Source organism: Diabrotica undecimpunctata, chromosome 3, assembly GCF_040954645.1.
Source record: "Diabrotica undecimpunctata isolate CICGRU chromosome 3, icDiaUnde3, whole genome shotgun sequence".
Classification (NCBI taxonomy): domain Eukaryota; kingdom Metazoa; phylum Arthropoda; class Insecta; order Coleoptera; family Chrysomelidae; genus Diabrotica; species Diabrotica undecimpunctata.
The window spans coordinates 78,031,523-78,054,996 of NC_092805.1; the positions used below are offsets into that span (position 1 = coordinate 78,031,523).

At 35.1% G+C, this 23,474-nt stretch overlaps 1 protein-coding gene across 7 annotated transcripts in view; it reads left to right on the plus strand.

Annotated features, from left to right (window-relative positions):
* Nucleotides 1-23,474, plus strand: part of LOC140436940 (scavenger receptor class B member 1-like) — a 514,509-nt gene that overhangs the window by 37,594 nt on the left and 453,441 nt on the right. For 3 of the 7 annotated variants that reach the window (XM_072526110.1, XM_072526116.1, XM_072526118.1), the window contains exon 1: nt 7,734-7,816. The exons of the other annotated variants lie outside the window; for them this stretch is intronic. The gene's annotated coding sequence lies outside the window, so the exon portion shown is untranslated. Of the gene's footprint in view, nt 1-7,733; nt 7,817-23,474 lie in introns of those variants that run through there. 7 annotated transcript variants of the gene reach the window in all.

Genomic DNA, 23,474 nt, shown 5'->3' on the forward strand with positions numbered 1-23,474 from the left:
GTGGAGTGCGTAAAATTGGAAGCAAGGAATAATGAGTACATAATGAAGAATAATGTTATTTGTAAAGAAGAAGATATGATGAAAGTTTTAAATTGCCCTGAAGAATATAAATCAATAGTCATTTCCATATTGCAGCAACACAAGGGACTTGTCAATAAAGAAAATAGAATTGCACAAAATTATATCCATAGTAAAAAAGTTAAAGAAGAAAAAGATTTTAAAACAAAATCATACCCAATACCATATAAATACAGAGAAGAAGTAAACAAAACAATTAATAATATGTTAAAAGATGGAATCATTGAGAAGGCAGACACACGTTTTTTAAATCCTATAGTAGTAGTACGTAAAAGATCAGGTGAAATCAGGTTATGTTTGGATGCAAGGAATATTAACAAGATTACTGAAAAGCAATTTGAAGCACCAATGAGTATAGATGGAATACTAGGAAGAATTACAGGAATGTCATTTTTCACTAAAATTGATTTACAGCATAGCTTTTGGTTAATACCTCTAGAAAGAAAAAGTAGACAGTATACAGGATTTCAGATAGATGGAGTAGTATATCAATTCAAAGTAGTACCATTTGGACTTCAATCATCTTGCAGTGCTCTATGTAGATGTCTTCATGATATTTTGGATCAATATGAACATTTTGTAATTCACTACATTGATGATATATTAATTTTTTCTAAAACAGCTGAAGATCATGAGAAATACCTAAAAATTATAATTAACAGATTAGACAAAGTTGGACTAAAAATAAATCAAGAAAAATGCACATTTTTTCAAAAAGAAGTAATATATCTAGGTTATAAACTTAATACTAAGGGAATCGAAATGGATCCAGAACGCTCAAAGTCATTCAGGAATATAAAACACCACACAATTTAAGAACTTTAAGAGGATTCATTGGAATAATTAATTATTATAAAAGGATGATACCAGATCTAAGTATAAAAGAAATTCCATTACTTGAACTACTGAGAAAAGGTGTAAAATGGAGATGGGATCAGAGAAGAGAACTAGCATTCCAAGAGATTAAAAACATTTTTCTGTCAAATTTGAAAATATACTATCCTGACTACACACAGCCTTTCATATTAAGAACAGATGCATCAATAGAGAGATTATCAGGGGTATTATTACAAATACATGATGGGGTCGAATACCCAATACAATTCATTTCAAGAATCACAAAGCCACATGAAAAGGGTTACTCAGTTTCAGAATTAGAACTAGCAAGTATAATACACTGTGTCACAAAATTAAGATTTTATTTGTTGGGTAATGAATTTACAATAGAAACAGATCACCAAGCTTTAACGTCTATATTAAATAACAAATATGGAAACAGTAGAATACATCGATGGAGTCTAATATTGAGTGAATACTCATTTGAAATCAAATACATTTCTGGAAAATCCAATATAGTGGCAGATGCTTTATCAAGGTTAGAAAATACATCACAAAAAGGGCAGCGAACAATAAAAATTGGATTAAATCAATTAGTAGAAAGTACTGGATTATATTCTAAAGAAGAAATTATAAGAGATCAGATCAATTTGAGTGAAAAACAAAAAGTCCTTAAGAAAGATGGAGTTTATTATAAAATAATAAATGGCATAGAAGTATATGTAATAACTAGAACTTTAGCAAAGAAAATATTGAAAAATTTACATAACAATTATATGCATATTGGTTCAAGAAAGCTATGGATGCTATGTAGGGACAATTATTTTGCAAAGAATGACATAAGTATAGCAAAAGAAATTACTACCCAATGCCCAATATGTCAACTAAACAAAAAAAAGAATTTCAAAAACCAGAACACATATAAATTTATTGTTGTATATGAAAAACTAAATACAGTTTCCATGGATTTTATTTCAAATTTAGTTCTCAGTCCAACAGGAAAAAAGCATATACTAGTGATAGTTGATTTATATACAAAATTTATTAAACTATATCCCTGCTCCAGAACAAATGTTAAAACATTAAAATTATATATTAATCAATTTTTCGAAGAAATAGGACCATTTAGAAATTGCATAATAGATAATGCTACATATTTTAACAACCAAAAATTTCGGACATTTTGTGAGAAAAAGGGAATCAACACTCATTTTACAAGTATCAGACATCCTCAGGCAAATCCTGCAGAAAGATATATTAAAGAAGTTATAAAATATTTAAGGATACTGTGCCAAAATCAACATGAAACTTGGCAGCAACATATACCACAAGTAGAATATTTTTTAAATAATACACATAATTTGAATACAGAGGAAGTACCAGAATATTTAATGTTTGGCCATATAGGAAACAGAAAGTGGATTAGTGAATATAATCAGGATATGTTAGAACAAGTAATGCAGAAAGTGAATAACCGAATTAGGAGGAAAGCTGAAAAATATATCAGAAGACAAAATCGAAATATAAAAAAAACCAATCACATTTCAAAAAGGAGACCTAGTGTTAATTCGTTCACTTAAAAAAAGTAATGTTAAAGAAAACCGTTGTAAGAAATTACAACCAATGTTTGAAGGTCCATATACAATTGAAAATCAGAATGGACTAAATAGTTATGTGTTAATAGATGCAGAGAACAGACTAAGAGGCATGTTTCATATCAACGACATTTTTCAATATCATGAAGAGATTGAATAATGTTTTCTATACCTTTAACACAAATATAATAACACTAATAACTTACTGATAGATCCATTTCATAGATAGATAGTAGATTTCTTTGTTGTGAATCAATTTGACATCATACTTGTTGAATTTTATACATATGGAAATTGTTTGGTACCCTAAAAATCATAATTTGGGGTTAGATACAAAATTAATACTATAAATGTCTTTCTGATATAATAAAGTGTAAAACTTACCAATTCATATGGATGAAAGCCTGTTGAATGGAAATAATTCCTAGATTTTGTTTATAAATAAACATAACACAATAAGAGATGATTAGATTATATTATGTTTATTTTCTGATATAGCCTCCATTTTCAATTGCTTTATTTGACATGACAGTTTGACATAGACAGCGAACAGGGATGTATTTAACACATTTTAAATAAAAAAAAAATTGATTTATTAAATTTAATAAGGTATGAGAAAATTAATATTTAAAAAATAATAAGTAAATTATTTATTTTAAATATTATTTTGGGGTATTGTGACGATTGGGGTTTATAGAAAATAATTTATAAGTTATATACTACATAATATTAGATATAAAAAAGTATTTGGTTATTTTAAGAAGTTATATACTAGAGAATTTATTAAAAATTATTTATGTGAGGGCATTTTTAATAAATTAGCATATAATAAGTGTAAAAAGTTGTATTTTAATGTTGTAAATATATTTAAGTGAGCCATGTGCATAGGCAACCAACTATACAGTAAATTGACAGACAGAAATTAATCATAATACGAATATAAAGTGGGGTTATAATAATAATGTTAGTTTAAAATGTTTAATTTATATATATTTAATGATTTCAATGTTTATTCTGATCTGAAAAGCCTAAATGTCAACAAAATTATTAATAGAAAAGAATGGAATTCTCTGGATCACGGGAGATGGCCATGTTTGCGAAATGGTTTGGTCCAGAAAATTCAGACATGTATTTAATAGAACAAATGGGACATGATTTATTGCCAGATGATTCTAGAACAGAAAAAAAAAGATATAAATACCCGATGATTTGGATTAGGGTGGATCAGTTATGAGTTACAGTTACTGTGAGTCCAGTTTATTATGAAAGTTAGTAGACACATTTAGTTAGTGAAGTAAATTGTTCAGAATTTTCAAGAAGTCAGTCAGAAAAGTTTAGTAAGAAATATGAAAGTTAGTTGGAGTCAGTGATTCAGTTACAAATAGTCCAATTGTTTAATATAGTGAGTTCAATGAAGATTAAAAATTATGCATATATTTTAATGCACATTTATAATTATACACAAATAATTATTGAAGATTAAAAAGGTATATTGGAAGAAATTAAAATTATATTATGATTGGAGATTAGTATAAATCAACTTATAATAATTGGATATTGGTATATTGAAAAGAAGAATAAATATAAATGCTGTTTTGCTGGTTTGCTTGGTGGTGTATAAATGCTGGTGAAGAAAAATATATCTTAAATTGGTAGAAGCTGATAATTGGAAAAAGTAATTTCACAAAAACAAGGATAACCGAAGTACGAAGACATTCAGTGGTGATTAGAATATATATAGTGGAAAACAGTTCATTTAGGCATTCAGTGAAAGAAAGGTACAAAATTTTGTTAATATAATTTAGTTAGTGTCATAACAATTTCAATTTTGAAGATAGTTTGTTTAAATTTAACATTGTCTATAGAATTTAATTAGTTTTATAAGAATATCAATTTAAAGATAGTTTATTTTAAATTTACATTGGCTAGGTTAGATATATATGTGTGTTTCATAATAGTTACAATAAAGATAATTTAAAAAAGTACTTACAAACCAATTCTTTGAGAACCGCGATAAAAACCTAATATTATTAAAAATACTCATTGCTCATCATTCACAAACAAACAACACATCATAACAATATATATATATATATATATATATATATATATATATATATATATATATATATATATATATATATATATATATATATATATATATATATATATATAATATATAAGTCCGCTAGATGCAAAACTTTGTATTTACTGTATAAGTCAAACTGAGTTATTTGCAAAAAACTGATAAATTTTGCAAAAAACCTTAGACATAATAAATGGCACTTTTTTGTGATAGATAAATGCTTTATTAGGTTAAATATAATGATTTTTCTCTTAGAAAAGTTATTGGCTTTGCTAGAAAAGGAAGAAAAATTTGAAAATACGGAGTTTTGCAAGTGAACTATGTAAATACAGATTTATGCAACTAACATTTGCAAATACATGATAATAGTCAACCATTAACGATATTAGTGGTTGTTATATTAGTCTGTTTTCTAAACATAGTGTGTTAGGAATAAGGAAGAAAGCATGTGGAAGTAAACTTTGAGTGAAGTTTATTTTTATCCAAAGTACAAAAGGTATTACAAATTATAATATGTATATATTTATATTAATTCCTAAACTCTAAGTTCCTCTGGGTCCTCATCATCAATATGATCATTTTCTGCAGCACTCTCGTTATTATTTGCTTGTACGCCAGTATCTATAATTTTATAAAATTTGAGATCCGGCTGGTCTCTCCAATTTTCACCAAAATGGTTTCTAAGGAGAGTGCCTATGGACGATTTATCTCCTTTCAATGAACATCCAATCTGTTGTAACTTTGGTTTCAATAAAGAAATCTTTTTCCCTTTTCGTATTATAGACTTGCTGAACCCTATGTCAGAACGATAAAATATTTCCTCCCGTACCGTAGCCATATAATCTTTGTCCTTAGAAAATATAAATCGTTTCGTTGCATTACATTTAAAATGCCACTGGGAAGGTTTTTTAACAACAACGTCACTCGTCTTTCTCCAGTCTGATATCTGCCAGTCTTCACCAAGTCTCGGCACCTTTGAGTGTTTTCCAATTATGTCTTCATATTCTTTTCTGTTTATTACAACGTTCTTCTTTTTTATCTCCCTTTCTATCATACCGAAAATCCTATCTGGTGGCAAAAAGGAATGACCAACAACAGGAAACGTAAACTCCACTTCCTTGATGTGACCAGGTGCTTCATAAACCAACCAGTAGATTATCATAGACATCATCGTGCTATTTTTGTTCTGTCCACCACATCCATCTGCAAATAGGTGAACTTTTTCGATTTGATTGTTAAAGTTGAATTTTATGAGAGTATCATGTACAACAGAGGCAACAGCATTTGAATCTTTTGGATGTTCAAACTCCAGCCACACATATGACGTCACATTTGCAGAAGAAAGATGGGATTTCGAATTTCCAGCCACGATGGTGAAATTATAAAAATTTATTTGTTGTGAGAAATAAGCCGCCTGGTCGGGAAGCTTTGGCAAAGAAAGATTTTTTTGACAATTAAAAGAAAATATTTGTATGTTATGATTTAATTCATTTTTTAACAAAGAATAAAAGGCTTTAGCTATTAACGTATGAACTCTCTGCTCTGTTATAACCTTTAACTTTTCTTCTTCTGAATTTTCTTTTCTCAAAATTTCCTTCGCTCTGAAACACGCAGAATAAGCATCTACTAAGGGAGTGCCGAATGATATGTTGTAGTGTTCATTAACGTATGCTCGGAAATATGATAACTTTACGGAATGATGTGGATGACGTTGACAATACATTATGTAAAGCTTTGTAAAATTCAGATCACATGGTAAATACAATCTAGTCGATCGTCCTCTATTATAATGACTCTCTGCACCGTTCAAACGCCCCAAAAATGTTTGGATAGATAATTATATTGGATCAAATCTACCTTTTGTTGTATCTCCCCCTCTTCTCTCTTTGGTATTTCACCCCGGATAACAAACGTTCTTACAACACGCTCTATTCTTTCAGAACTTAAATGAGTTATTCCAAGAAATGCTGTCTTGCATACTCTTAAAAGTCCACCCTCTACTGTAGGAACAAAATATTTAATTGAAATTCCATGTAGGTTTGTACCTGATCTCTTGGGCTTTTGACCTTTACAAAATTTCAGCAAAAAAATATCTTGTTTTATTTTGTCAGTTGTTATTATTATTATGGAAACGCTGAATGTCTCGCATCTTTAAATCTATACAACAATACACTTTCTTTTTATGGTTACAGGTGGGAAAACCGGGTAAATCCTTAGGTTTATGCCTAAAAATATTGACAATAAGTCCCAAACCTATCTAGTTAATTGTAGACACCTCTTACCTCTTAAGTTTCATTACATTTCGTTTCCATTTTTCTGTTTGTACAACTCGTTTTCTCCCTTTTCCTTTTTGACAAGGTCTAATATGCACATGAAGATCCATAATGTTAATTATTTGCAATAAACTTGGTGTTTTTAGTACTCAAATAACAAAAGAGTGAAACCGGTAATGGCGAATGATGGAATAATTGACATGTGCACATGAGACGTGTCATGTGACTCAAACAATGTAAGCGATTGGCCAATTGCAATTACACAGTTATGCAACTGGCATAGGCTGACAAATACAGAGTTTTGCGTCTGATTCAAGATTTCTAATGCCTTTTTCTTAGTAAATACCTTACTTTGCTGCTGAATTTCTACATCAGCAGATAGCTATAACATGTGACAAATAACTGTCAGCTAAAACTCAATTTTTACAATTTTTGCAAATACAGAGTTTTGCATCTAGCGGACTCATATATTATATATATATATATATATATATATATATATATATATATATATATATATATATATATATATATATATATAATATATATATATATTATATGTATATATATATATATATATATATATATATATATATATATATATAATATAATGTCAACAAAATAAATTTGTAAAAGTATTATTGAAAGGAAAACAAGTTTAATTTGAATTTTTGTAAAACTTGTTATTTGAACTTAGTTTTACGTAAATACATACTTAAGAGGTACATAAATTACTATAACTAATAAAAACTATTGTAGGTTGAATTTTAATAATCGTTTCGATTTTATTTATTAGGAATTTTTAAGCTGTTTTAAATATATTTGACATATTTATTGTTTTATAAAAAAACCAGACTGTGAAAATGTGAAGAGTCGATTAAAAATTATAGAAAGGTTGAGGTTCAAAACAGTAAAATAACGTGAACCTGACAGTGCTAAAATTGGTGGTGAGTTTTGTTGCAAACTTTTGATTATTTTTCTGCATTTTTTAAGGTTGACAGTTTTTTCCAATGTGTTCCGTCCTTTTAAATTCTATAATAGAAAAGTATTTTATATAAATTACCACCGTTTTTCCACAATTCTCCAAGCATAGTGGATAAAGATATTTATTTGTGAATATTTCGTTGTATTCAGGATTTTTGCGCTTATTACTATATTACCCTATTCAAATAAATAACCGTTTCTAGTTTGGAGTAAAAATGAATATTGGTTTTATCGCTGTTAGTAATATCAAGTTCTCAATGTTGTATGCACAACGTAACTTGCTTAAATTTTCCCAATCTAATTTTGAACATTAAATGATTTAAAAAACCGTAGACTAATTTTCGAAACCAAATTCAGAATTTCGCTTTAATCTATGCCTTCTAAGAATTGCAAGGCAAAACAGACGTTGATAAAGATGTTATGAGAGACATGGGGAATCTAGAAATTGCATTCCACAACATATCTCCTCAACTAAGCAAAATTCTTAGCGAATTGGTTTCTACTACTCGTACAGAGTATATCGAAATAAAAAGGAAAAGACAGTTAAGATTTGATTTCACGTACAGGGTGCTTGCGCATCTGCTTATACGTATTTCGGCCTAATAGGCCTCATCAGAACGGCTTTCGCAATCGCTCTGAACGTGAAATAAATCTTTTCTGTCTTAGGAAGCAACTCTAAAATGGCTTCGTATAGACGCAATGTAGCGACATCTGATAATAAAATCGTCTTTTTCTTTTTTTTTCCGATTTAAAAAATCTTTATATTGACAATTACACATTATGGTCTGACATTTATCAACCATCGCTACTTACATACAAATTACACAACGTACTCTAATAACTAATTTTTTTGACGGCTAGGTACTATCTAGCAAGAAAGTATCTGAAAAACTCTTTAGCAGAGAAATTAAAATAAACTCTTTGAAGGTTGAAATGTCAATTTTACAACAAATTATATACATAACCTTACTTATTTTTATCAATTTTTCCCTTTTTTTAACAGATTTATAGAAAATAGGGATTATTTACAATACGCTTTAGCCGTTTTGAATATGCTATAAAGCATATGCCGATAACAGTTTTTGTCATGAATGTAATAAAAAAGAAGGTTGTTAAGAGAAAGGTTGTTAATATTTTTCAGAACGAACTACTGCAGTCGTCAGAGACTAAAATGCCACTAAACCTCTAAAAATCATACGAACAAGCTAAATTTTGCTAAGCATATTAATTTTAGAACTCCAGATAAGATACAAAAAAGTTTACCACTTTTACCCCCTGGCTTCCCCCTAAAGTACCCCTCGCAGGGGTGTAAAAAATTCCCGTGTGGGGTACGGGCCTCTTAAGTAGAATATCCCCACAGTGGTCCTCCTGCTTGTCGTAAAAGCCGACTAAACGGAGAGTCTGTGTCGGTCATCTAGTTACACTCATTCGTGCCGGTCTTACCAGCATGCATGCGTGTTACTGCCGCTGGGTAAACCAGCGGTATTACCTTTGCATGAGTAAACCTCATGCAAAACTCCCGTTGGCATGGTAGGGGTCAGAGTGGAGAGGGTAAAAGGAGAGATTAACCCTTCACTTGACAACGTATGTTATAATATACATAATATTTCAAATTTTTTATTTGACAACCAATAGTATTTGAAACCCAGTTCTTGGCACTGTATAGTTAAGTATACACTACCATAACTAGCCGAGTGGAAATCAGCACAAAAATTCTTAATTTCGTGCATTTAGTTCTGATGGTATGGATACAGTCTCGACAAAATGGCTGAGCACGCGTGTTGTTCCAACTAACAAGTGTAAGTGTGGTGTGGTAAGTGTTTATATTAGTTTATTGTTTTTCATTGTACAGTGCTAATTGTTTGGAAACTTATTTTTTAAACATTATACTGTTTATGTATAAACAAATTTTTTGTGTAATTTAAATATTTTTTCAGCAAATCGATTTAAAACTTTATGTATTGTATAGTATACACCGCCCGATATGGCTTATTTGACATTATTTTTTTTCAGACTAAAAAAAGGAGAATTGATAGAATAATGGCTCTTTTGCCTCCAGTTGGTGCTGAAAGTGACCCAGAGAGTAGTAGTGATGACAAACAAAAGGTAATATCTCGTAATATTTGGAAAAAATTCACAGAAGACACAAATGATGTTGAATAACATATAACTTCTGAAGAAGATATAGAAGAAGCTGTAGAAATATTACCTGTTTCAGTCAGTAAAGGAAGACTAGCAGCAGCTACTCCCTCATTAGTGCCACAATTTTCTCCAGTAGTCCAAAAACAAGCAAGTTCTTCAATAAAACGGAAGGGGAAAAAAGACGAGCCTTCATTCAACTGGACGACTGATGATTTTGAATATAATGTAATTTGAATATAAGGTAACAACAGAACAAAGTAATGATTTTACAAAAGCCCAAAATATAAAAACACCTTTGCAATATTTTAAAACCTTTTTTAGTCCAGATATTGTTGAATTAATCGTAGAACAGACTAACCTATATTCGACACAAATATTTCACAAATGTGTAGACGCAAGTATAGATGAGATGCACGATTTCTCAGCTATCGAAATTTTAGTGGATATTGTTGACATGCCGGCGTACACGGACTGTTGGTCTCAAGAGACGCGATATGAACTTGTTGCAAATGTAATGTTACTAAAGAGGTGTCAAGCAATACGACGCAACCTACATTTTGTCAACAATGAGGAGTTGAATAATGACAGATATTTCAAAATAAGGCCTATTTTAGATCGTGTACGAAGAAACTGTCTCACAATTGAATCAGAGTCTAGATGTTCAATGGATGAAATGATACATACAGTCCCATACAAGGGAAAAAGGCAGGCTCGAGAAGACCATATGTGAAGAACAAACCAAAAAAATGGGGTTTCAAAATGTTTGTTCGTTGTGGCGTATCAGTGATAGTGTCTGATTTCTTTCCCTATGGAGGAAACGATACATTTAGAAACCATCATTTTACGGATGAGGAAAATAACATGGGATTTGGGGCAAAATGGGTTTTAGCACTAGGTTTAACAATACAAACTAAATCTTTATCGACGGTGTATTTAGATAATTATTTCGAAGATAGGTAATAAGTTTAGAACTAAGTTCGAACTAAGTTAGAAATAAGTTCTAAACTTATTACCTATCCCAGAAGTGAATTTGGAATACTTTCTTTGGGAACTGTTAGGGAACAGGTTGCCCACTTGAATCTGATAAGAAAATCAAAAAAGATGGGAGAGGTTCTTTTGACCAAAAAGTAGACAATGATAGTCGCATTGCCGTTATAAAGTGGTACGATAACAAGTCCGTAACCTTATGTAGTTCATATGTAGCGTCCATTCCAATGGCAACCATACAGAGATTCTCCAAAATGGATAACAGGGAAATCCACATTTCAAACAGTTATATGGGTGGTGTGGATTTGGCAGACATGTTGGTTGCTCTATATAGAATACGCTTCAAAACACATAGATGGTATATGGGCATTTTTTCTCAAATTATAAATATATCTATTGATAATGCTTGGCTACTATATAAACGTGATGCAAGCATTCTACAAGAAGATAAAAAAACAGTCATTCCTTTTAAACAATTTATAATTAAACTTGCCAAAAGTCTACTGCAGGCTGACAAAATAAAAAGAGGACATCCCAGCAATGAGCACCTCCTACTACCTTCAAAAAAAAAAAATTAAGAATCCGAATCATTTTCCAGTAAACTGTGCAATGGGCAGGTGCAGAAATTGCAAGAAGGGACAAACTGCCATATTTTGTAACAAGTGTAATATTAGACTATGTTTAGTGGAGAACAGGAATTGTTTTATGAATGTTCACATTAATAAGTAAATATTTTTGATTAAATTTTGATAGTTCTTATTTATATTCCTTGTCATTCATAATTTGGCAATGTTTGATATGCTATGCAGACCTATTTTTCGGTCTATTTGGCGATGTATACTCTGGTAGACAATCCAAATTTTTGATATATAGATGTCATATTTTTTTTTGGTGTTATAGAATATTTGTATGATGCCCAAACAGCAAACATACCAATTTTCAGATTTTTAGATTCAAAATTAACCTTTTTCCAAGTTAAGGGTTAAACCTGGGTCCGAAAGTTCTATAGAGCCGGTCGATTTAGACGACGCAAGTAATAGTTCGGGCTGGTCCCAGGTGAGGAACAAGAGAAAGAAAAGAGCGGAGTCGCTGAAATCGCCTGAGCATCCCCTTGTCAATCTAAATAAGGTTGAGAGGGAGATATCCCGGTTAAAAGTAGAGTTGGAAGAGGTGTTGAGGTTGACGAAAGTCAACGTCAACACCATAATGAAAATCAAGTCCGGTGTAAAAAACCGTAAAAAATCAACACCCTGTTCTGCGGGTTGGAGAGGGAGATATCCCGTGCCGGGAAGCTCATCTCTTTGACCAGCAGACAGGGGCATAGTGAAAGAGAGGTACCAAGGAAGTGTGTGAGTTCGACGGGGATGCAGAGGGACGCGTCTCTTCGGACGTGATAAAAGGAATGCAGGTGTGCAGGCTACAATATCTGATGACCTGCAGATGAATGAGAATAGAGCGAACGAATTCGAGTTGGGATAAGTGTAAGGGGGCTGATGGGATCATGGATCTAGTCAGTCAAGAATGGCCGAAGGGCTCTTCGGGAGGACAAGTATGTGTGAGGGTAGTCTCCTTGAATCCGCTGGCGATGTGGCCGTTGCAATAACCGCGGACACGGCAGATGCCGCCATGATCGGCAAGCTTCGGGAGAGATACATGGAACTTCCGGGAGTGCCGGTAATTGGCGACGCCAGCGGAGGAGTAGGAACAATATTCTCGAGGGTGGAAGTAATAAAGGAGGATGGGCAACAGGTGTGCACAAGAAGTGCATATACAAGCTTATTCTTGGAAAGGGAGAGGATCCTATGGCAGTGAAGTTCCTGTCGGTATGTAAGTTGCTGGGGGAGAAAATGGAAAAGTGTGGGAGACCGAGTGTTGGACTTGCCGCTCCGGCAGCTCTGAGAACTGAGGTGTCCAGAAAGCTTGCGGAGTGGGCATTCAAAGACAGGAGCTTCAAGGTCGTAGTGTTTGGAAAGAGTGGTAAAGAGGCGAGAGTGATCAAGCCCAAGGTGAAAAATGGAGTGGTGATTGTAGAGAAGACGAAGGACAAAACGTATGCCGAACTTCTACAGGGACTCAGGACGGTCCTGTGTGACACGAGTGATATTATTATCAAGAGAGTGCGAAAGATAAAAGAGCAAGGGGTAGTCATTGAGCTGGAGGGTGGTAGTGAGGTGGTAGAAAGGGTCAGAGAAGTTGGAGTTTTTGGACGTCCAGGGGTGGTACAGCGAGGAGAAAACTTCTCTTGATAGGTATGGATGTGGTAACGACAGCCAAGGACGTCGCTGAAGCAATCCAGAGTGGTGCTGGCAGCAATGCATCATGCGATGTGCTAGGAATTAGGCCTTCACGGAATGGCTTAAACGTCACTGTGGAGGTCGATGAGAATGTTGCTAATGTGTTGCTGAAAAAGGAACGACTGAAGGTTGGCTTTGTAGCATGCCTTGTAAGGGAGAAACTGCCTATCCTGCGATGCTATAGGTGTTAAGCCTATGGGCATACCAGGAATTAATGTAATAAAGAAGAGCGCAAGGGATGCTGGGGATGTGGCCAAGAAGGGCACATTCTCAGGGAATGCACGGTCAAGATAAAGTGTTGCATGAACTACAATGTAAAGGGTCATTTGAGTGGGTCGAGAGACTGCCCTAAGTTCAGATACCTGGTCGACGAAGCCAGACATTGTTGCGGAAGTGGCGCCCAAAGAGGCGCGTATCCTCATCTCGACATGGCAGCGAATTGCAGTGCTGAGCTGAGGATTCTCCAGACCAATGTGGGCTGGGCGAGACTATCACACGATCTCGCCCTAGCTTCCGCCGCTGAGGAGAGATATGATCTGCTCGTGGCGGTGGAACCGAACCCCACGTTGGTCAGGAATCGGGACTGGTTTGTGGATGACGCTGGTGTCATCGGTGACGCTCCAGATAGATGACTATGATTGACGCTCATACGGGCTATATATCGGTGAGAATAGAGAAATTGAATCTGGTCTGCTGCTATATTTCACCGAATATAGTGGTAGGTGAGTATGAGAATAGGTTAAATGCAATTATGGAAGAGGTGAGGCGACTGGGTAACGAGTGCGTGGTGCTCGGTGACTTCAACGCAAAATCTGCTGTATGGGTCTCGCCGATCACTGAAACTCGAGGTCAAGTGTTAATGGAATGGATCGGGGCACTAGATCTAGTGGTTTTAAACACAGGTTTGGAGCCAATTTTTGTGAGAGGCGATTCCAGATCGTACATCGACGTCACCCTCGCTACGCAGGGAACTGCCCGATGTGTCAAGGAATGGGCAGTACTGGCGGAGTATACCGGCACGGAGCACCAATTTATCGGCTTTTCAATTGGCATGACGGGGGACGTTGGGGGGTAGACCCAAACCTTGCCTGTCGAGATGCCGGAGATATCAGGTGGATTGGGGTGTGTATGATGAGAGTATTAGATGGGAGGTACATGGGGCCCGACGTCTTACACCTTCGGTGGAAGGCCTCGAGTAGGTTATGAAAGCCGCGATGCATATGAGTAAAATTGGGACTGAGCGTACAGGTAGAATGCCTTACTGGTGGTAAGTCGAGATAGAGCATCTGAGAAGAGAGTGCATGGCCCTTCACCGGCACTTAACAAGAGCATGAATACGTCGGAGCGCGGGAGAGGTGGAACGTGTGGATACGTCTTACCGTGCGAAGAAGAAGGAGTTCAATAGGAGGATCCGACCCGAGAAGAAGAGGCACTGGAGGGTACTGTGTGACAAGCTGGACGAGGACATCTGGGGTGAAGGGTATAAGATTGCAATGAAGCATTTCGATGCCTGTGCACCGTATGACATGCCATTGGACCAGAAGCTGGAGATAGTCACCGAACTGTTTCCACAAGAACGGTGGCATGGTGTGCGGAGAGACGTCGAGGCTGAGTGTGGGATTCCCTTTACTTTGGATGAACTAGTTGTGGCTGTGAGTTCCCTTAAGTCTGGTAGGGCTCCCGGTCTAGATGGTGTCCCACCTGAGGCGGTTATACGTCTGGGCCGTTTGGAGCCCACGTGGCTGCTGGAGCACATGAATGTTCTTCTTGCTGCGCAGTCTTTTCCATCTCCCTGCAAAATCTCGAGACTCGTGCTCCTACCTAAATTCAAGTCACGAAAATATCGTCCTATTTACCTTCTTCCTTGTATCGGAAAGATGTATGAGAGAATGCTACGTTCGGTATCAAAGAGGTGATTGTGATGTCTGCAGGTCTGTCTCCGAGACAATATGGTTTCTGCCAGGGTAAAAGTACAGTGGATGCGATGACTGATGTGCTCCGGGCGGCACGGGGAATTGGGGCTGATCATCGATGAGTCGTCCTGATTCTCTTTGACGTCTGAAATTTAATACATTGCAGTGGGGTCACGTAATGGGCTCTTTGGAAGCAAGGAACTGTCCTGGGTATCCGAGGAATGTGGTCGCTGGTTATCTTTCCGAAAGGAAAATTATGGTGGAAAATGGTGTGATAGTGGATGTAACGGCTGGGGTCCCGCAGGGCTCCGTCCTGGGTCCGACGTTGTGGAACCTAGCATATGACGAGGTCTTAAACTACGAATATGAGAAGTGTGTGACTCCCTTCACATTCGCGGACGACCTTGCTATGGTGGTTGCGGCACGGGACAGGGAGGAACTCTTGCTTCGGATTATGCGTGCGTGTGTCCTAGTTGAGGATTGGATGAGTAAGCATGATCTTTCTCTCGCGGAGGATAAGAAGGAGGCTGTAGTACTCAGAGGCTACAGCAAGAGAGGTAGGGTTAAATTTAAGTGCGCGAGAGCGAGAGTGGCACCCAAAAACTACGTTAAGTATCTGGGAGTTACTCTCCACCAGGGTGGGAATTAGGGGGAACATTTGAGGGGGGTGACCCGCGGAGCTATTCAGAGAATGGCTGTGCTGGGGAGGATAATGCCTAATATCGGTGGTCCCAAATGCGAAAGGAGAAGGGCGCTCCACAGTGTTGTGTAGTCTGTCGTCTTCTACGCGGCCCCAGTCTGGAGTGAGGCGGTAGAAATACCAACTTACAAGAAGCTCATGGTACGCGTGGACAGAACTAGTCTGCTGCAGGTAGTATGTGTCTACAGGACTGTGTCAGCTGCCGCTTTGTGGGTTATCACCGGCTGTGTTCCTTTACATATGCTGGCAGGTGAATGGGCAAGGATTCACAGTAGTAGGGGGCGGAACATTGGAGAGCGAGAAAATAATGAGATAAGACTGGCCGAGAGATTAGTTTCAATTGGTCAGTGGCAACAAGAGTGGGAGGCAACACGTGATGTGGCAGAGTGGACGAAGTCACTAATCCTGAACCTTCGAAGCTGGGTGGACTGTGGGCATAGGCAGCTGGATTATTATCTGACGCAAATACTCGCAGGCCATGGCTGCTTCCGCAGCTACCTTTTCAGGTTTAGGAGGGCTCAGTCCGATCAGTGCCTTTACTGTGGATTTTCGGATACTGTGACACACACGATGTTGGAATGTGAGCGTTGGGCGGATGAAAGAGAGAAGTTTGTAAGAGAGTATAACTGCAGATTCCGTGAAAGAAATGGTGGAGAAAATGATGAAGGATGAGTGGTGGTGGAACACGGATCCACAAATTTATCAGGGAGCTGCTCTCTTCAAAAGAACGAGAGGAGAGGGAACTTGCAACAGAATTTTAAAACAAGCTAGTAGCACCTTGGTGGGGTTCGGACTGTCGCAGGCCGAAATAAGAGTAAATGAGAGACAGACGACGCAAGAGAGATGGCAGCCTCGCTTAGGCAGGGAGTTGAAAGTCCTTGATGGTTCGTGTGGGTGTAGTTTCCTCCATGAATGTGTCGGAGAAAGAATGGGAATCGGGCGATAGCAGGACAGCAGGGACGAGGTGTCAAAGGTCTAAATTCCTTGGACATCTCGCCCCGGCACGGCTTCGCTAGGGTATTAGGAACCCAAAACTACCTGTGTGAGTCACAGGTGTCTGTATGCAGATTTTCCTTCTTTTCTTTAAAGATGTAAAAAAAGGGGTGTAAAAAAGCAAAAAAATATATTTACCAAGAATCTGTATACTGTATAAAAAAATCTTTTAATTAAAAAATGTAGCTGAGATAATTTTAAACAAAAATGTTTATAAGCATTTTTTGTGTAGAATAAACCATTCTCTTAGAAACAACGCTTGATGCGACCGTCGATTTTGCATCTCAGTTATGCGCACAAAATCAATGTTCAAAAAAATTTGTATCAGCTCGACGGTAAAAATTCTACTTTTGATTCAAGTGACCTATCGACAAAAATTAAGATAAAGATGCATTTTAAAGGTAAAGAGTTCAGCTTTCGTATGCAGTTTTTGTATTTTGCCGCAAATAAACTTAAATTTTATACAGGTGTTTAATAAATAAACGTGGGGCGATTTTTGTCATTTTTTATGATTCTCATTAGATCAATACAATTTATCCCTTTCATTGACTAGCCACTATGAAGTTTTAATTACTAGAATCTTACCTTAAAAACCTATAGCATAAAATTTTAGTTTTGAGTTTTGCAACAAATGTGAGGCATTTGAAATATGCTTAAAAACGCTGGATTTAAGCTTTCACACAACAAACTATGTAAAACATTAAAAACTGTTTTCTTTAATTTCACTAGTACGTTTTTCAAAAGGAAAAAACTTCTTCAATAAACTACACCCAAAACCGTCCTCTTAAATGTATTTCCCATGACGTGTGATCGTTTGTAATGTATAACGTTAAATTCTGAAAAAAAGTGGTCAATCTTATTGATCTCAAAAGAATCATAAAAAATGGCAAAAATCGCACCACGTTTATTTGTTTAACACCTGTACATAATCTAAGTTTCTTTACGGTAAAATACAAAAACTGCATACGAAAGCTGAACTCTTTACCTTTAAAATACATCTTGATTCTTGTCGATAGATCACTTAAATCAAAAGATATCGAATTTTTACCGTCGGGCTGCTACAAATTTCATTGAACATTGATTTCGCACGCGTGACTGACAAGCAAAACCGACGGTCGTTTCAAGCGTTGTTTCTAAGAGAACGGTTTATTTTACGCAAAAATGCTTATAAACATTTTTGTTTAAAATTAGCTGAGCTACATTTTTTATTTGAAACATTTTTTTCTACGGTGTATAGATTCTTGATAAATCGATTTTTTGCGTTTTTACCCCCATGCGAGGGGGGTTTTAGGGAAAACCCTGGGGGTAAAAGTGGTAAACTTTTTTGCACCTCTTTTGGATGTCCCAAAATTAATATTCTCTGCAAAATTCAGCTTATTCGTATAATTTTTAGGGGTCAACTCTCTGACGGCTGGACTAAACTGAAAACTCGAAGGATTTTGTTTTGTATGCTTATCTTTCTCCAAAAAAGGTATGTTATAAGACAACGTATACGTGTTCTGTGTAGACTTCAAAAAGGAGTTTGATTGCATCCAATATGATCTACTTCTTGAATACATGAATAAGCTGATCTTAATAATTATAATCCCAGGCTCTCCAATTCGACTGCATTTTTTCTTTGTTTGAAAGACATATTTAAAAAATATCTCAGAGATAAAAAAGAACCTGTGAAAATAGAAGTTAAAATACCCAAAAACATAAGGTACGCATAAGATAGAGTAATATTAGCTGTAACCTTTAAACTCATCGTAGACGGTCCTAATATAATTACTACGAAAACTAAATGGATTACAATGGGGAAATTACATATAGTTTATACTTAACAACTAATGCTAAATGGTGCAGTAGTTGATATAAAAGAACATGTTAAATATTTTAGCAGCTGGTTGAACAGCCATTAACAGTGACTCTGATTAAAAAGTCTTTCCAGAATTCAGACATCTACTGTCTGTGTCAAGTTAAGAATTCATAAAGGAGCCTTATGGGAAGCGGTGATGCCAGAACTACCGATAGACTGAGATAGGCGAGAGTAGTGGAGTTGCAGCGAAAAAGCAGGGCCGAACTGCATGTTATATTGCACATTAGACGTTTTTTCACTTAGGTAACTTTAAATTTTTTTTGTTTTTTTGAAAAATAAAAATTAAAGACATGTCTTTTTCTCACAACAGTTATTTATTAAATTTCGGCTTAGGTCATCATCAGACTCTTAAAAATATTCTTAATTGTTTAATGAACAAATTGAGTGAGTATTGTGGTAGATATTATTAGTGTCAGTAAAAAACATAAAAAAACAATAAAAACTTCTGTATATTTTAAAAAAAATACAACAGAACCATAGAAATGTAACAAATTATTTGGTTTTTTAGTTTGACATTTATATATTTACAATATTACAATTATCAAAAACTATGTACATTCTTCGTCCATATCCAAATCGGAATTGTCACTACTATCATATAAATCTATAACTATGGGAGTTACGTCTTCCATTAGACCGTCCACTTCCCAAAATTTTTTCTCCAGAGTCATTACATGTTGAATATAGTTTTTCCAGTTATCAGACGTAACATTTGAAAACGCTTTTTTTATGAGGTCCTCCATATCCTTCGCTTTGAAGGTGCTGTTATTTACGGCCACATGCCTTTTTACTTGGCTCCATACCATTTCAATTGGATTTAATTCGCAATGGTATGGAGGCAAACGAAGCACTTTGACATTATTTTGTTGTTTACAAAGTTCTTCAATTTTGTAATTATCAAAATTTTGTTTAAATTGCGCGACTACCTCCAAAAGCTCGCACTTCAGATAATTTTCTTCAAAAAATATGTCTTTTTGTCTTAACCAGTCCATAATGTTATTCTTATTCCACGATTGGTTAGGCAACAACTCGGTTTTTACACTATGATATGGAGCATTGTCCATAACAATAACCGTTTTTCGAACTAAGTTGGGCAACAGTTTGTTTTCAAACCAGTTCTCAAAACACGGACCGTCCATTTCGTCGTGATAATCAGCGCTGTTTTTTTTTGCAAGGAAAAACATTTCAGCACCGTTTACAAAACCATTTTCACTTCCGGCATGGACAAGGATGAAACGTGGTCCACGCTGAGTGGGATGCTTTAGTCCAGTACTTAGCCCTTTTATGAACGCATCTCTTGCCGAGGTGACGGTTTTGTCTTTCCATTCTCTGGAAACCGAGTGCCCCACATTGACCCATGACTCATCCAAATACACAATGTCATAGCCCTCAGCCCGATATTGTTTAATGGCCCTTAAATATCCATGCCTCCATGCAATTATATCAGGACGTTCTATTAGCACGGCACTTTTATCACGTTTTGCATAAACAAAGTTCATGTCTTTTAACAACCTGTACATTGTACTGCGGGTAAAATTTGGCAAGTTTTCGTCTTGGTTCACTTTTGGCAGAAGACGATTCAAAGTAGGAGGAATGTTTTCAAAAAAAAAACTATGCACTGTTCGACGAACGCCGATACGAACACCTTCATCGTAAGTATAGTCTCTGGAGTTGTTTCGGCAACGGGTTCTTTTTCTGTTTGTTTTTACCTCAGAAAGCTCACCTTCTTTGTCTTCCTGTACGATTTTTTGAATCGTACGAACTGACACTCCTGTCATCGCGGATACTTTGTCGAATACAATACGTTGACTTTCATCTCGAAGCAAATTAATGTGGTATCTCACTACGTTTAAGATCACTTTTTTAGCACTCAGATGTAAAATTTGACCACTTTTAAACGGCAAAACTGGATCCATTTTAACAATATAATTTTTTACACTTGAGATTTGAGTGCGCGATGGTTATGCCTTAACCCTTGTCCGGGCAGAAGAATTTAAAAACGTAATCGGGCAGTTTGGGCTTATGTATACAGACAAACATATAATCTCCACTTCACCTAATTACACTATTTTGAAAAACATACCGCTCATTTATCTATAACTCATAAATCTGTCTGCTTTCCAAATGTGCTTTCCAAATGACACTATTGTTTGGAATGACTAAGTACATAAAGAGAATTAGAAAACTATTAATAGTCAATTATAAAGTAATCAATATTGTTTACTGTTAGGGCCTGTTAGCCCGGCTTGCCCGATAATGGAAGTTTAAGCACAATATCTTAATTATTATTGCTTTCTATTTATTAACTATTGTGAAAGTAATATTTTATAAATAATTTTGAGAGTTGACACCTAAGCTGTCAGAATTACCTGTGCCATAATAATTAACCAATTGCGTAAAACCTAATATTTTAACCACTAATAAAGACATTTTTCTAATAATCTTTAAAATCACTTCCCTGAAAATGTAACCATATTTATAAGTAATTGTAGTCGTTAAGCTTATTAAATAGATACGTACCTATCTTTTTAAAATAAATTTGATTAACATTGGAAAATATAAATAAAAATTTGAATATAAATAAAGAATGGGTTATTTCGGCCGGCCCTGCATAGTCCCGTGAACTATTGGCAACATACGCCCGTAAGAAATGCACTGGCCTATCTGTTCAGTTGTGAATTCTTAACTTGAAACAGTCTGTAGAAAGTCCTTCATATCTTCACAACAATAATATACAGCAGAATTACCTTTATGTACCTTCGAAAAAGTCTTGCTATATAGATGTAAAGGCAAACACTGCCAACGAGGCAATGCATATTTGTTCATACAGGGAAGGTACTGCTATCGTCAAAGTGCCTACATAGTAAGTCAAATATGAAGATTGGATTGTGAGTAAAAAACTATGTTGTTTAGTCTAAGTCTAAGTCTTAAAAAAGAGAGGAGTAATGCGATTATTTAAAGATCAAGAAGATTCAATAGAGAGTATATTCATTAATGAAGAAATTTTAAATAACTAGGTTTACATATGTTACAGTAATAATGAGGGACAACCACAATGATACGAACGTGTTGCAACGTCTTAATAGATCATTATGACTAAAAACAGTTCAGAGTGACAGCTGTTCTCGATTTTCTAAATGAGGAGAATTGAGGGTCGAGGTGGTTGTGAAGTTAATTAATTTTTAGTTATCGGTTACTTATATCTGTATTTTAACATTTTTATTAAGTTTTGACTTAGTAATCCACGTGTTTGATCAAAACATACGGTTCAACATGTTGTCATGAATACGAGCTGCATATCATACGGAACCACCAACGACTGCAGTACAGTTAACTTTCTATCCATTCCGGTCAAAGAATGTGTACTAACAACTATAACAAGCAAGCGCAATGGACGACAAGACAGCTGTCCCAAGTGCACTTTTCACATTAGTATTTTGTTTGAAATAAAAATGAACACACATAAATATAGCATAAAATACTCTTATTTTTTAATAAATATTTTTATGTCTGTATTCTATTTCCTGACTAGGTTTTAAACGCATACAGTGTTTTTATTTAGGAAACCAAAAAACATAAAATAAAATATCCCAAATTGTAAAGAAATTAAGTAATACAAATTATACTTTATTTACGTCAATTTAACAAATATATAAAAAAAATGGTTTAAAAACATTTTAATGGTCCTTAATCTTCTGTTCTCAGGCATCAAAGGAATAAGTTTATGTATTATTTCATCTTTTTTGCTTTTACGTATACCTCGTACGTTGGCATTCGACGGAAAATTTAACCACAAACCTTACCTGCAGGAATTCAAGCTCCTGATAGTTTTCATCTTCGAAACTGGTTTGGAATTTAAGGGAGCTAGAGCCTTGTGAAACCTTAACTTAGTATGGGATTTATTAAAAATGTTTTCAAAGGATAACTTTCATCTCCCTTTCGAGGTTGTCGTTACTTTTTTCTTCATTCGAATGAAGTTTGTACTTAAAGTACACTTAAATTTTTTCGTGATTGTCTTATAACAGACAATAAATCTTGAAAGTCAAATACATCTCGTGCTTTTTTAATTTGTTGCTCAATGTTGCCATGAACACGATCAGCAGTCATGTGTGTATGACCATTGGTAAGATATTTCAATATTATATTGGTTACATGAGAGGTATGGGTATGATTATTTACCATAATCGCTAATGCAGTAAACAAATACCAGTTTTTATTTTGGGCACTGGAATTATCTGCCCAAAAATAAGGGTGTTAGTATTACGCTCTTTTTAAATTAAAGCATATATTATATTGATGATATTACAAGCATCACGACCGCCAAGTGCTTCATGCCAAACCATTTCCTGCCATAATTGGTAACAATAATACTTTTTGCAAGTCAAAATAAAATAGTTAGTTTTATTAGTTTCTGGTGATTCTGCATCAATTTTGTAATATCTATTAGCATTATCTGCTTTCTTTTTGTGTGCCCCCAATTGAGGTCTTTTGGTAGAAGATAGAACTGAATTATTTATGCAGGTGCTGCTTGCTTCTACAAAGTTTTTGTGTTCTAAACAGTCAGAGCATGAATTTATTTAAGGCATGTGTTAAGATATGTTCATTGTCTTCATCATTTTTCTGTAATTTTCAATTTTACATACTGGGTGCTTTAATCTGAAGTCATTAAACATTAAAGCAACTGTTAAACTTGACGGCAAATATCTGGTAAAAGGAGCATATTTTCGGCGGTAA